Source organism: Gopherus flavomarginatus, chromosome 1 (assembly GCF_025201925.1).
Source record: "Gopherus flavomarginatus isolate rGopFla2 chromosome 1, rGopFla2.mat.asm, whole genome shotgun sequence".
In the NCBI taxonomy this organism is placed as follows: domain Eukaryota; kingdom Metazoa; phylum Chordata; order Testudines; family Testudinidae; genus Gopherus; species Gopherus flavomarginatus.
The window spans coordinates 334,213,678-334,228,659 of NC_066617.1; the positions used below are offsets into that span (position 1 = coordinate 334,213,678).

Sequence of the window (14,982 nt, forward strand, 5' to 3'; positions counted from 1 at the left end):
TGCCCTTGCTCCACTCCCTCTCCCCAGCACCTCCACTGAACAGCTGATCCACCATGCCTGGGAGGCAATGGGAGGGAGGGGAAGGAACTGATTGGCAGGGCCCGCTGGCAGGTGGGAGCTGGTTGGTGGAGCACCTATGCCACTCTCTTCTTGAAGTCCCTGCCTTAGAGGCAACAGCCTTATGTGACTGAATCAGTAACTCAAGTTGAGACTCTGCAGAGCCCCATTCCCTTCAAAGTGTGTGCATGGGGGGGAGGGTCTGCCTGCACAGAGTAAGTGCAGAGCAGGCATGGGCTCCTAAGGAGTAATCCAAAAAAATAAACAGATGCTTGTAACAATCTTTCCTATGACAAAGTGCTACCAAATGGAGCACTCTAAAAGACTTCACTCATGAAAGAGGTTTGTCAAGGTACACCTATGAGAGAGGAAAAATAAGACCTTTTACTGGACTAATCTGTTGGGGAAAGACACGCTTTCAAACTACACCAAGTTCTTCTTCAGGGCCCAGTAGCTTGAAAGCTTTGTCTCTAACCAACAGAAGTTGGTCCAAGCAGAGATATTACCTCCCTGACTTGTCTCTCTAACATCCAGGTCTAAACACAGCTCCCGGGAACCACCTATGCAGCCAACGTATGTATGACACAGGTAGGGGTGCAGGAACAATTTGTATAGTGGGGGTGCTCAGAGCCATTCAACCAAAGGGTGAACCCTGTATATAAGGGAAACCACTTCAAGCCAGGGGGTGTGCCAGGCCCCCCTAGCACCTCTGGACACATAGGCATTAGACATGTGAAAAATTAGTCTTACATCAGCTATGTAAGCCGCATCCACACATGCCAAGAGCTTGCTGGATAGACAAGGCGAGAGGAATGAGGGCTCACACGGGCTAATCACAGCAAGGGCATAACACGACACCTCTTGCCCTCTCCCCAACATTACTTCACACAGGGGCGAGCCCCCCTCCGCCGCTGTGTACTTGCACGCCGGGTCTCCTCGTGCTCCCCACCTCTCCCCTACGCAACACACACACACGTACTCCCGCGAAACCTCCTTTTACACCGAGGCTCCGCTCGCTCTCAGGCCCCCGCGACGAAGAGTTGAGGGCAGCGGCTTCGCTGTGACTACTGCGCATGCTTACACCTCTCGCGCATGCTCCGTTACAACGAGGAGGAAAATCTAAACGGCGGCCGCCGCCGCCATATTGAATAGCTGTCAGCGGCGCTTTGCGCGTCTCCTGCCTCGACCCACCAGCGAACAGCCCAGGGCGGCCCCCAGTGCCTGCTGCCCCGCCGCGGAGGGGCCTGCGCGGGGGCCTGGCCACAGCCGACCACCGAGAGCGCATCGGAGACCCGGCGGGACCGAGTCCCCTAGCAGAGGCCCCCGCCGGGGAGCGGAGCCGCGGGTGAGGGGGGACGCAGAGAAGAACTGGGGAGGGGGTTGGTGTCCGCGCCGTGCCCGACCGGCCGCCTACCAGGCCGCATTCGGCCCGCCCCCGCCTCCGCTGCTTCCCGCCAGGCTGGGGCCGAGGGGGGCAGGGGTCTCGGGAGCTGTCAGAGCCCGTTATCAGATTACCGGGGGCTGCCTGCCTGGTCCCTCCTCCTCTTCCCCGGGGCTGTCTGGCTCGTGCTCCCCTCGGGGCTGTGTGTGTTCCCCCCCCACGCTGCTTTGGGTCCGGGACTCTATGTGCCCCTTCCCCGTGGCCCCTCGGGGCTGTCTGTGTCCCCCGCGGCCCGCCCCCAGGGCTGCCCCCCTCCGTAACTCCTTCCCTAGAGCCCCGTGTCCCCCGCAGCGCTTGTCTCTCCCCCAGGGCTGTGTCCCTCCCTGCCACCGCCAGGCTGCTTGCCCCCCTCTCCCGGTGCTGTCCCGTCACGCCGCGCTCCTCTCGGCCCCCTTCTACACTGGGTGGTCCTCCCACAGCCTCCTCTCTGCCCGGCCCCTTCGGAGACTGCAGGAGGTTATGGGGAGGAGGAGTTCGGGGGCCTGGGGGGATCAAGCCGCTGCAGGATGGGATGGGAATTGATGCTTTTCTTCCGCTCGCTCTGTCTCGTCTGCTAGCATCTAATCTTGGTTCTCGGTGCCCGGAGCCGGTGTAGCGGCGCATAATCCCGACTCGCTCGAAGCCCTGAATTGCGGGGAGGGGGTTGAGCGAAAGTGCAACTCGGAAAGGCCCCTCGGCTACTTGTTGCAATGAGGATGATACTTTGTAACACATTCCTCACGTCAGAAACAAAACGCCCACCCACCCCTGTGCAGCCCGGGAGCAGGAGGCGGCCCGGCGCCGTACCAGCCCGACGAGGAGTGCAGAGACGTTTTGCGGGCGCGTCAGGTTCAGCTACATTCCCCCACCGCCTCCAGGGTTTTTTGAGAGTTGAGGGGAAGCTCTGAATTTGTAAATCGCTCCAGCTTGAAACTAGAGCTCACTCCTCAGTTTTAAAATATAAGTTTAAAATGATGTAGTCCGTAAAGCAGTCTGGGGGAGAGTGTTGGTCCTTTGCAAAAGGCAAGATACAGCATGTAAAATTCCACTGCTATGCAACCGCTTTTCACTAACAATAACTTAAGGCTTTTTAACTCTTGATGTTCTTGTAGAACCTCAGCTTGGATCAATGAATGTACAAATATGGAAGGATAATAAGGAATTACTTCATAAACAAGTGCCATGAAGCATCTGTTGCTATTGTTTACAACAAATGTACATTTTAAAGCCTCAGTCTAAATACTGATCTACATAATGGTTGCAACAGCCCTGTGCCATTGTACATTATATTATGTTGGATAAATGTCTGATATAAATAATGCAAATTTTTGTTTTAATCCTTACCATTAAAAACTAACTAAATCAAGGAAATTTAAAGCATGAAAATATATTTCTTAACTACATCATTCCCTTGCCCTTGTTTATTATCAGCTTGGATGTTTAAAAATAGCACTTTGTCTCAGTGCTAATGTAACTGATTACACTAATTTTATTTAATGAACTGTGAAGCTGCATTTGTCAAACTGTAGAGCGTACTGATGGAGGATTTAATATTACTACTTACAGTACATGTTCGTTGACAGGCATGTGTTGGTCTGAATCAACAAGTGCAGGGTTGGGAGACAAGAAGTCCTGAGGTGTAGTACTGTGTAACTTCAGGCAAGTCCAGTTCACCTTGCTATGCCTCATTTTCTGTATTGATCAGTTGCAGGTATTTGCCTGCCTACCTGTGTCACAGGAATGCAGTACATGTATTCAAAGTGTTACATAAGTGCGGATCCGCAAAGGGGACTTAGGCTCAGTCTTGTAATGTTCAACATATAGGTGCATATTGTCTAATGGAATTCACAGCCCCACATTAGGTACACAGGCTCCCCTATACAATGGATGGGGAGAGGTGTCAAAGAGTGGAATCCACAAAAGTCAGCAAGCTGAGCAGGGAGCTACCTAAGCTAGCCAGTAGACAGTGCTAGGTCTAGGGAAGCCTTTTTCTGTCAACCTAGCTACCATCTCTTGGGGAGGTGGCTTACCTATGCAGACAGCCTAGGTAGCGTAGCATTTTAAGTATAAACAAGCCCTAAGATTCAAAGCTATAAACTCTCTCTTGGAGTTAGGTGCTTAAGCCCTTTCTTGCAAAAAACAGGGTGGAGGTGCCCCCCCCTTACATTTTTAGCCTGACTGATAGAGCACTCACCTTGGATAGTCATTGGCATGGGCTTGAACTTGGGACTCCCACATTTCAGGTGAGTCCCCAAACCACTAGTTGATAGTTGTTCTCACTCTTTCCAGAGAGTGTTTATTTATAAGAAGTGGAACAATTTAAACAGGAGAGGTTGAGAGGGAACAGCCCCAGAATATCCTTTTAGAAGTTAGGGCTATCTCCTGAAAGGTGGAGACAAGGGTTTAAATTCCTGCTCCACATCTAGCAGAGGGAAGAATTGAATCTGGGATTCCCATGTCCTGAGTGAGTGCTCTAACCACTTGCCTAAAACTTACAAACGGGGCACCAGCTCCACTTCTGGCATTTTGTACAGGGCATGATCTATCAGGAAGCCATTCAGCATGTCTATCAGATCAGATCACACAGGTGAGGTAGGCAGGGCAATGCATAGTTTGAGGATTCTGCTGGGATTTAGGTGTGCGTTAAATGCCTGGTTGCCTGGACTGAGGTGGTTGTGTGTATGCCCAGTGGCAGATTTTTAGGGGTCTGTAGGATTTTATTGGTTGATACTTAGGTGCTTATAGGGTAAAGCAGCAGTTGAGCAGGGACTTTTGAGATCTAAATTTTGGACTTGAGCACCTAAGTGTCAACTTTGGTGGATTCAGCCCTAAATGCCAAATGTTACCAGTGGTCCTTAAATAGTATGATTGGTGCTATAGAAATATGAAATAGAAAATATGCAGTGTAAGTGTGACAAATGTGGAGCTGAGATTTGCAGAATTGAGAACAGCCGGGTCTGGACTTAAGTTAGACCTGCTGCAATAATCATGGTTGATAAACAGAGGACTGCAGTCAAGGCCCAGTCTGAGAGTGGGAGAACTGTTTGATTCCACTCTGAGATAGAGATGACAGCTAGAGGCATAAGACAGACCTGAAGAGGAGGAGGTCAGAAGTGCAGTCCACCTGGTAACTGTGACAGAAGCAGTATTTCTTTGGGAATGAAGTAAATGAGGTTTCTTCAGATATACAATCTGGTGATGCCTAGACATTTTTAATGACATAATCTTTTACTATTATCCAAGATTTTTTGTTTGTGAGCAGGGATGGCATCATAAAATTATAGAATGTCAGGGTTGGAAGGGACCTCAGGAGATCATCTAGTCCAATCCCCTGCTCAAAGCAGAACCAATCCCCAACTAAATCATTCCAAACAGGGCTTTGTCAAGCCTGACCCTAAAAACTTCTAAGGAAGGAGATTCCACCACCTCCCTAGGTAACCCATTCCAGTGCTTCACTACCCTCCCAGTGAAAAAGTTTTTCCTAATATCTAACCTAAACCTCCTCCACTGCAACTTGAGACCATTACTCCTTGTTCTGTCATCTGACACCACTGAGAACAGTCTAGAGCCATCCTCTTTTGAACCCTCTTTCAGGTAGCTGAAAGCAGCTCTCAAATCCCCCCTCATTCTTCTCTTCTGCAGACTAAACAATCCCAGGTTTCTCAGCCTCTCCTCATAAATCATATGCTCCAGCCCCCTAATAATTTTTGTTGCCCTCTGCTGGACTCTTTCCAGTTTTTCCACATCCTTCTTGTAGTGTGGAGCCCAAAACTGGACACAGTACTCCAGATGAGGCTCACCAATGCCGAATAGAGGGGAATGATCACGTCCCTTAATCTGCTGGCAATGCCCCTACTTATACAGCCCAAAATGCTGTTAACCTTCTTGGCAACAAGAGCACACTGTTGACTCATATCCAGCTTCTCGTCCACTGTAACCCCTAGGTCCTCTTCTGCAGAACTGCTGTCTAGCCATTCGGTTCCTAGTCTGTAGCAATGTATGGGATTCTTCCATCCAGCATATGCTGATTGGGATGAGGAGAGTCTAGCCTAGTGGTCAAAGTGGTCGTCTAGTGGTTTGATCAGGCATTGGCAACCAAGGACTAGGGTCAGTAGTCAGAGGTCAAAGCCAAGGGCCAAACTGGAAGGCAGGAACTGGATACCAGAGCCAAGGGTTGAGCCTGGAGTCAGTAATCAGAAGCCAAAGCCAAGGTCCAAACCTGAGTGAGCAGGATAGCAGACAAGGAGGGATTCAAGGCAGTGTCAGGACAGCAGCAAGACTGGGTGGAAGGCAGGGGCAGCAGGAACAGTGTAACACAGGTGCAGGCACAGTGGTGCGCATGAGCATACAGCAGACAGTGAACTATTGCTGGTGGCTTAAGAGCTGTCTTGCTGCCACTTACAGACAATTGGGTAGTGTGGCTAATCAGGCAGTCTGCTGCAGGCCAGCTGTACTGATGAGGCTCCCTGGAGATTAGTTCTGCTACAGGCCCTAGTTCCTGACAGTATCCATCCCTTGAGAGTGCCATCTAGAGCCCTTGGGGCCTCAGGGTAAGCATGGTGAAAGATGCACAGGAGATCCAAGCTGTACTCATTCCAGTCATTTAGATATTGTAGTTTCAGATCTGACTAGAATCTGCCAAACCACATATTCTTCTTGGCCCTGAATATTTATTTATCTGTGAATGGGTAATAGTATGGAGTGGGAAGGGATTCTTGTCTAATAGCTTTAGAAGAGAGACATGGAAGCAGATTCTGGGTGAACAGCCACACCTTATTCCCTGTCCTGAAGCCAGGTTTTTGCTGGTGGGACCACTGGGCATACTTGTATGTAGATTGCTTTGGTACCTTCTAAATGCCTCTAGAGTTCTTGGTGTACCTGCTGTATGTAGGCTGTGAGTTTGGTAACAGCAGGCATCCAGAGATTGCCTCCAAACATCGATGAGCATGAAGATGGAAGCCATAGTTAGCAAAGAAAGGTGGTTTCTTGGTGGATGTGTGTGTGGCATTTGTTTTAAGAAAACTCGCATGACAGATTAGGGACAGCCAATCATCTTGATGATAGTTTAGGAAGCAATGTAGGTACTGTTCAAGGATCTAATTGACCCACTCTGCCTGCCCATGGGTGCTTAAGTGATACGTTGTTGTGGTTAGGGCATCTATACTTGGACAGTATAGAAATTCTCATCAGAAGTGGGAAATAAACTGGGATCCCCAGTTAGATACTATGCATGTAGACAAGCCAGGGAGATGAAAGATGTAGCTCGCAAATGGGGGGGGGGCTGTCTCCTGAGCAGAGGGAAGTGCCTGATATGAAACAAAATGCCTTATCTTGGTTCAGTGGTCAACCACAACTAGAATGGTATTGTGCCCTTGGGAGGGTGGTAATTCCATGATAAAGTCTATGGAAATTATGATGGCCCTTAACGGAGGTGGACTGCATAAGGGCAGTCTGAATCCCAGCAGTCTTGAATGAGGGTCTTGGTCCAGGAGTAAAGATAACTGGAATATGCACAGGACGCAGCAGAGATGTGTATGGTAGGCCTTGGAAACCAGGTCTTGGGTCTTTAGAATGGCTGATGTGGCTTGCTAGGGGAGCATTGTGGCTGAGTTGTAGGACTTAAAGCCAGGTGGCCCCTTTGGGCGCACAGATATATTCCTCGTGGTATAGACTTCTGTCCTGCAACATGAAACCTATAGTGGTCTGGTCCTCTTTGGGATGTCAGGCTTGATGAGTTTGGATGGCAAAGGGATCTCTAGATAACTGAGGGTGGATGGAGGATAACAGATCATGGGCTATGATGCCAGAAATGAAGTTTGAGGGCTTGAGAATCATGGACGGAGTCTCCGCACAGGGTTTGTAGTATTCATTCTGTTGGGACTATGCTTCTGCTTTCCTTGTCCTTATTCCTGGCTGGTAAATGACCCCAAACTTGAATTTCTCGAGAAAAGGGATCAGTATGTCTGCTGCTGATTCAGGTTCTTAGCCATTTTTAGGTATTGCAAGTTTTTATGATGTCAGAACTTGGAATGGAGCCTAGCACCTTCCAGAAGATGGTGCCATTCTGCATAGGCTGCTTTGATAACCAGCAATTCTTTGTCCGGGTTGTCATAGTTCATCTCAGCAGCAGAGAGTTTTCATAAGTAAAAAGCACACTGATGAATTCAATCATCCGGAGCATTAAGTTGGGCAAGAACTGTCCCTAGTGCGAACTTTCAAGTGTCTGCCTCCACTATAAATGGTCTGGAGAGGTCTGAGTGGACCAAGATGGGAGCTGTAACAAATTTCTGTTTCAGATTATCAAAGGCAACTTGTGCCTCTGAGGTCCATGAGAACCGTGAGCACAGAGAATCCTGTGATAAATCATCTATAAAAATCAGCAAATCCAAGAAGCATTGGATTCCGCAGACATCCTTTGGTGCCACCTGATCTGTGGTGGTCATCACCTTGCAGAGGTCCATTGCCAGTTCCTTGGATATATCATCTCACCCAAGAAATTCAAGGTCAAACTCGCATTTCTCCAGCTTGGCATATAGATGATTTTGGAGTAGTTTTTCAAGAACACTACATGCCTGCTCACCATGAAAAGCTGGGTCTTTGCGGAAAATCAGAATATCATCAAGGTTGATACTGACAGAATGGTCCAGCATATCTCAAAATATATTGTTCAGCACTCTTTCAACACTTTATGAAGCGTTGCATGACTAGATCTTCATGGTGGCTATGTCAAGTATGAAAGGTGGTCATCCACTTGTCTCCTTCATACATGCGCACTAGGTTATATGCCCTGCACAGATTTAATTTTGTGAAAATGCTGTGCCTAGCCAGTGTAAGAGCTCGTTGATAATGGAGAGGAAGTAGCTGTTTCATATGGTCACCTTGTTCAGGGTCAGATAGTCAGTGCACGACTATAGAGAGCCATCCTGCTTCTTGACAAAAAAGATTAGTGCAGACATTGGGCATGTGGATGAGTAAATGAAACCCTTCTGAAGATTCTCTTACATGTACAGGTGGAGAGCCTGAAATGTGGGTTCAGAGAGGGCACCTCTCCTTGTCAAATGCATCTGCAAAGTCTTGGTGTTTGTGGGTGATCCTGGCCATAGCAGGCAAAGCTGTGAGCACACTGAGTGTTGAGGTCTTCCAGTGGGTGACATGAACTACAGAGAGTACTGGTCTGGTTCTTGACGCCTGAGACACAGGATAGTTGACAGTACCAGTGAATGTGGGGGTCATGGGTGGTAAGCCAGGGTATACCTAGGATGATGGGAGTATGAGGGGCCTGGATTAATCCATACTGTAGGTTTTTCTAGTGCCCCTGGAGGATAACTGTTACTGCAAGTCTAGTGGGTTACTGGTCTCAAGGAAAAAAGAGGCCCATAAATAGTCTTGACCAGATCTGGTGAGTCCTTACATATGATTGGAAACGCATAGATCTTAGGAAAGTTCAAGTCCATAAAGTTACTTGAGGCCCCTGGGTTGACTATGGCTTATAGATGAATCTCGGAGCTTACCAGTAATCAAATCAATACAGATGTTTAGAGTTGCATTTGAAACTGACTTGGGGGTCCTCATGTGCTCACTGTGGCCTGTGGAGAATGAGCAAGGGTGTAGTAAGAACAGGAACTGACACTGGTTCACAAACCCCCAACCCTTGTCATGATTTCCGTCAAATTTGTCAGGCAAAGGAATCTTTTTGGCTCCAGGAAGAGCTGGGTAGGAGGGGCCAACAGAGAAACCTGCACCTGCAGGACCACGTTATGTGATTGAAGGATGGTTACTTGAACTTGCAGGTTTCTGGGTGGGATCTGCCAGTTCCACTGGGACCTTAGTAGGGTCCATGCTTACGCTGAGGACACCTGGCTCTTAAGTTTAGGGGTTGCTCAATCTGTCAGACAACTGGGAGAAGAGTAATCTAGACTAGTGATTGTAGCAGGCATCAGGAACCAAGGACTAGGGCCAGAACTGGAGTAGGTAGTTGGAAGCAGGAACTGAGAATCAAACCAGAGGGCAGGAACTGCATACCAGAGCTGAGGGTTAAGCCAGAGTCAGAAGCCAAAGGTTGAACTGGAGGTCATAGCGGGAAAGGTGGGGTTCAAAGCAGTGGCAGGACAGAGGCAAGGCTGGGTACAAGAGAGGGGCAGCAGGAACAAGGTAGTTCAAGGTAGGGGAAGCAAGAACAAGATAGTGCAAGAGCAGGTGCAGTGGTGGGCATAAGCATTGAGCAGCCAGCAAGCCATGACTGGCTTAAGAGCTGGTCTGCTGGCCCCTGCAACCAATCAGGCAGCCTGATGCAAGTCAGCTGTACTGATGAGGATGTCTGGATATTAGCTCTGTTGCAGGCCCTGATTGCTGCCATACAGTGGTGGAAGTTGTTCAAGGCATTACTTTTTGGTATTGTACATTTTATTCACAGCAAAACTGTCTTGCTGTCACCTTGGGTTGAAAGTGTGTGAGTGCATGAAGGGAGGCCTTTCAAGACTGTTTGTATAAACTAAAACATTGTCTGATTGCTACAAGATTTTTGGAAAAACTTCTGATTATTGAAAGGATACATACGTAGCTTAATATAGTCTCTCTTGCAGGCTGAATGAGTATACTAATATAGACAAGTTTCACTCCAAGCATCGTATTCCTTATCAGTATTGATTAGCTAGGATTACTACTGGTTAATTTTATTCTCAGTAAGCTCATGAGCATGAATTTTGTTTCACAATCCAAAACTGTTGTTCTCCTTTACTTAGAAACTGATTGATCACTGATTACTTAGAACTGATTATTTAGAAACTGACTCATGAAGCAAGTCCAAGTTGGTTGTTTTTTCATTTCTGTCATGATATCCTATAGTACAGGGGGAAAACAAACCACGCATTGGCCTTAGTCTAAAGTGCTAGGACTGACAGAGTAATGAGTGTTAGTATATAACATATTATGATTTAAGAAACCTAACACATAATAAATATACAGCGATAAACTGCTATTTGGAAAGGAAAATAATCAGGTCTGAAATGAAATGTATCCAATATACAACTTTGTTATCCCTTTAAAAACAGTGTTGACAATGAACATTATCAGTTCATATTGACACGTGAACATTTAGATTGGTCATCTTTGTCAGTTTCTACATTTATTTTAAATATTAGCTCTTGTATAAGACAAATATAGTGAGAGATTATACTCCTTTGTGTCCTGCTGTGAAATTTTCAAAGTTTGTAACTACTGTAAACAAAAAATCAGTGTTAATTTGGGGTTAACACATTAACCTTACTAAAATAACCTTTATGCAAAATACATAACGCTGCTGTTAAAACATAAAGTTACACATAAAGCTGACTTACATTAATGTTCTGCTACCATTAGTTAATTAGTTTTAACTACTTTATTGGTATGTGAAAATTTATTTTATATAGTCTAATAACATTAGCTATAGCTCAGAAGACACACATTTTCAAATTCTTTCAATGTATCCATAATTACATACAGCACTTAGTCTTTTAATGCATAAGAATCTTAATGGTACTATTGTATTGTATCTTGCATAAAAGTCAGCATCCTTACTTCAAAAAGTTTTTGTTTGGAAATTTCTATTTTAAAATAATTAGAAACTTAAGAGTGACAGACAGATCACTACATAAAACTTAATCTGTCTCCATCTACTTTTCAAAGCCAGAGAAGCTTCTCTTAACTGTTTGAAATGAAATTAAAATGAAATTAAAAGATGCATACAGTCCCTTGTCACCCACTAAGTGTATGTTTTAGTTATTACCTGGCTGCAGCTTGGATGGCAGCCACTTCTTGTGAGTTCCCTTATGCAAGTCTCCTGTTTGGTTCTCTGATACCTTGAGCCAGCAGTCAGCAACCTTTCAGAAGTGATGTGCCGAGACTTCATTTATACACTCTAATTTAAGGCTTTGCGTGCCAGTAATAAATTTTAATGTTTTTTAGAAGGTATCTCTATAGGTCTATATATTATGTAACCAAACTACTGTTATATGGAAAGTAAACAAGGTTTTCAAAATGTTTCAGAAGCTATATTTAAAATTAAATTAAAATGCAGATCTTATCAGTTTAGTGTGATCCTTGCCCTTGCTGAGTTTTCCAATGTCTGGCACGTATTTGGATACTTTAAGCTGCACACAGGCTTCTGAGTGACCCCAGCTGGCAGGAAGTCAGCAGCTGGAACCTCAGATTGGCAGCTGAATTGAGTGGAGCTGGCGGCTGGTAGGGCTGAGCAGGGCTGGAGGCCTGGACCTTGTCTGGCAGTGGCAGGGGGCCTGCACTGGAACTCCAACTGGAAGCAAGGTGAGTGGGGCTGCAGCGGGGACCCTGGCTGGCAAGGGGCCAGCAGCCAGAACCCCAGAGCAGTGACTGAGTGGCTCAGCCCACCACCACTGTGGGGTTCCAGCTGCCAGCTCCTGCCAGCCAGGGTCTCAGCCCGCTGCCAGCCTGGGGGTCCTTCACCCAGACTGGCAGCAGGTGCTGAGTGGGACCAGCGGTGGGACCCCAGCTGGCAGGAGCCAGTGGTGGAAACCCCAGAGCAGCGGTGGGCTGAACCATTCAGCCTGCTGCCACGTGCCATCAAAAATCAGCTTGTGTGCCACCTTTGGCATGTGTGCTGTAGGTTGCCGATCCCTGCCTTGAGCTATTGCATGGCCCACTTTTCTCCAGATCTCTGGAACAGACATGAATTGTGAATATCTACAGACCTCCTAAAATCTGCAGTAGAGGAACTCCTCTGCTGGGATTCAGGAAGTGTGCCATTAGGGAGCCCCTGACCTTTGCATTTTAGAAGGTACATTACTGGGGAAGATGGTTGCCCTGCTGGACTAATAAGATTAATTGGAGAAAGGAGTCTTCTCCTGCAGAAAGTTAAGGCCACTTAGGCAGGCATCCAACTGTTCTTCAGCCCTTCTGGGTATGTCTACGCTGCAGTTAAAAATCTGTGGCTTGCTCGGGCTAAGGGGTTGTTTAACTGCGGTGTAGACTTTTGGGTTCAGCCTCGAGCCCAAGCCCTGGGACCATACTCCCTTGCAGGTTCCCAGAGCTCAGGCTACTACCTAAGCCTGAACTTCTACACCAGAATTAAATAGCTCCTTAGCATGAGCTCTTTACTCGAGTCAGCTGGCACAGGCTAGCCGTGGGTGTTTAACTGCAGTGTAGATATACGCCTAGAATTATAGATTCTAAGGCCAGAAGGGACTATTGTGATCTAGTCTGATTAATCTGCTTTACCACCTCCTTTGTCATACTTCTCTGCTCAGTAATAGGTAAACAACTACCCTTCAGTAGACCTGCTGAGGAAACTGCTTGCTCAGAGAAGCAGTGCCTAAGTTGTCAGACAGGGACTCTGAGGCCTTGGCTACACTGGTGTTTTACAGCGCTGCAACTTTCTCGCTCAGGGGTGTGAAAAAACACCCCTCTGAGCGCAGCAAGATACAGCGCTGTAAAGCGCCAGTGTAAACAGTGCCGCAGCGCTGGGAGCACAGCTCCCAGTGCTGTAAGGTAATCCCCATGGGGAGGTGGAATATGTGCAGCGCAGCGCTGGCACTGTGACCACACTCACACTTCAAAGCGCTGCTGCTGGAGCGCTTCCGCAGCAGTGCTGTGCACTTGCAAATGTAGCCATACCCTGATTCTGAATAGGATGCCTGCTTCTTACCCCAGGCTTTTAGCTTTATATATGCAAGTTTCTTTTGGAAACTAGCTGCTGCATAAAATATGCGATGACAGAATTTGGCATCAAGCATTTTATGTGTTGTCATTTTACAAAGAGAGCTTTATTTGTCAGATTTTGATAAATACCATTTTTTTTGTTGGCTACAATAGAAACTTTGATACATGCTAATGACTTAAAATCTGACTTTGTTGTAGTTAGATATCCTTTTTTAGTCAGGAGTCGGCCTTCTTGAAGAATTCTCACATGGTTGATTCTGTGATGTAGACACAGTTGACTGTTTTGCAGAAGGTCCAGATGACTGGTGTGGAGCATGGTTTTGAAGAACTGAAGGATTAAATAGTTACAGAGCATGAACTATCCCTTCATCTTAAAGGTGCCTCTTTCAAGTCAAGATTGAGAAAGGTAGATGATGAGCCTTTATTGGATTAAAGTATTAGGTAGTTTGCAAAGTGAAGGAAATCTAAACAGATAATAATTTGGCCTTTTCTGATCTTCCTCAAGGATTCAGTGTTTACATGGATGTTTAGAGAACTTATAAGCAAGTACATGGAATTAATAAATTGTTCCAGAGACCAAGTTTTTTTATTTGATAAAATTGAAATGTTTGTTTACACTAAATGTGATATTATTGGAAACACTTAGATGGCAAACGGGAATTTCCACTCTAATATACTGTATGACACTGATTCTAAATGTCCTTTGTTCAAATATTTGCATGTTATTTGCTTTATTGTAATGATAATTAGTGTCAGTAATTGGACAGGATGCATTTTATTGAACAACTGCTTATTTGATAGTTAATTCTAACACAATTTTAAAGCATAAATATTTCTTAATATTGTACTCAGTTATGAGATCATGGAGTTTGGGTGTCTACATATGGGATGGGGAGAGTTGGAGATAAAGCAGTACTTAGAGCCCTTGGCCAATTCCGTGGGAAATCTGGTGTGGAATAATGTAACCTGAGTGGGGAAAACCCCTCCACTTTGGGTGATTGGAGGAAAGTGGACAGTTCTCTTAGGGCTGTGTTGCCAGGCTCCAGGAGAAGGAGCCTGGCCGTATGTCTCTGAGCAAGTTCTGAAGTCCCCTGCTGCACTTGTTCTCAGTGGATCCTTGGAGATGTTTACTGAACCTGGGGAGCTCATTGCCTTTCAGAGATTAAGTCCTCTACCCTGTTTCTGAAGGAATACATTTTCAGAGTTGCTGACATGTTAACATTATAGTATTTTCCTTCTGGCCCATTCCTGTAATAATGTCCATAAGAAGTGATGATCTGGTCCCAAGTTATTTCGTTGTTTTATTTTAAATTTAAAAACAACACTAGCTAACTACATCATCAGTGTAATGTGTGTATGTACTATCTTAATGATGGAAGGAAGAAGGCAATTAGCAAAGGTTAATTGGAACATTTTATGAACATATTAAAGGAAGAATGGTCTGATATCAGACCTTATAAAAATGAATGTCTAGATACATGGCCCTTTCCATAGTATCTGAGTTTTACATAGCATTATAATATTGTGGTTACATTACACAGTTACAGAGCCACATCTAATTTATTATAGCATTCTGTTAAAACGTGGCAATAAATTAGTGGGTTTTCTGGTGGCTTGTGTTGGATTAAAAATCTTTACAAAGGTATGACCCTCATTAAATGTGAAAACATTACTCCTGATCTGGCTTCTTTGTTTTAAGAAAAGGAATTAATACAAAGATTACCTAAGTATGATGGTGTCAAACAGACATTTTCAGGAAAATATTACTGTGACTTACAAAGTACAGGAACCACTAGGGTAAAATTTTCAAAAGTGCTTAACTCACTTTGGAAAAT

General features: G+C 45.8%; 1 protein-coding gene across 2 annotated transcripts in view; it reads left to right on the forward strand.

The window, feature by feature from the left end:
* The first annotated feature begins 1,235 nt into the window (after positions 1–1,235).
* RDX (radixin) overlaps positions 1,236–14,982 on the forward strand; it is a 100,213-nt gene continuing 86,466 nt past the window's right edge. The window contains exon 1 of one of the 2 annotated variants that reach the window (XM_050928005.1): positions 1,236–1,402. The gene's annotated coding sequence lies outside the window, so the exon portion shown is untranslated. Of the gene's footprint in view, positions 1,403–13,436; positions 13,554–14,982 lie in introns of those variants that run through there. The other variant, XM_050928012.1, reaches the window with a different exon arrangement.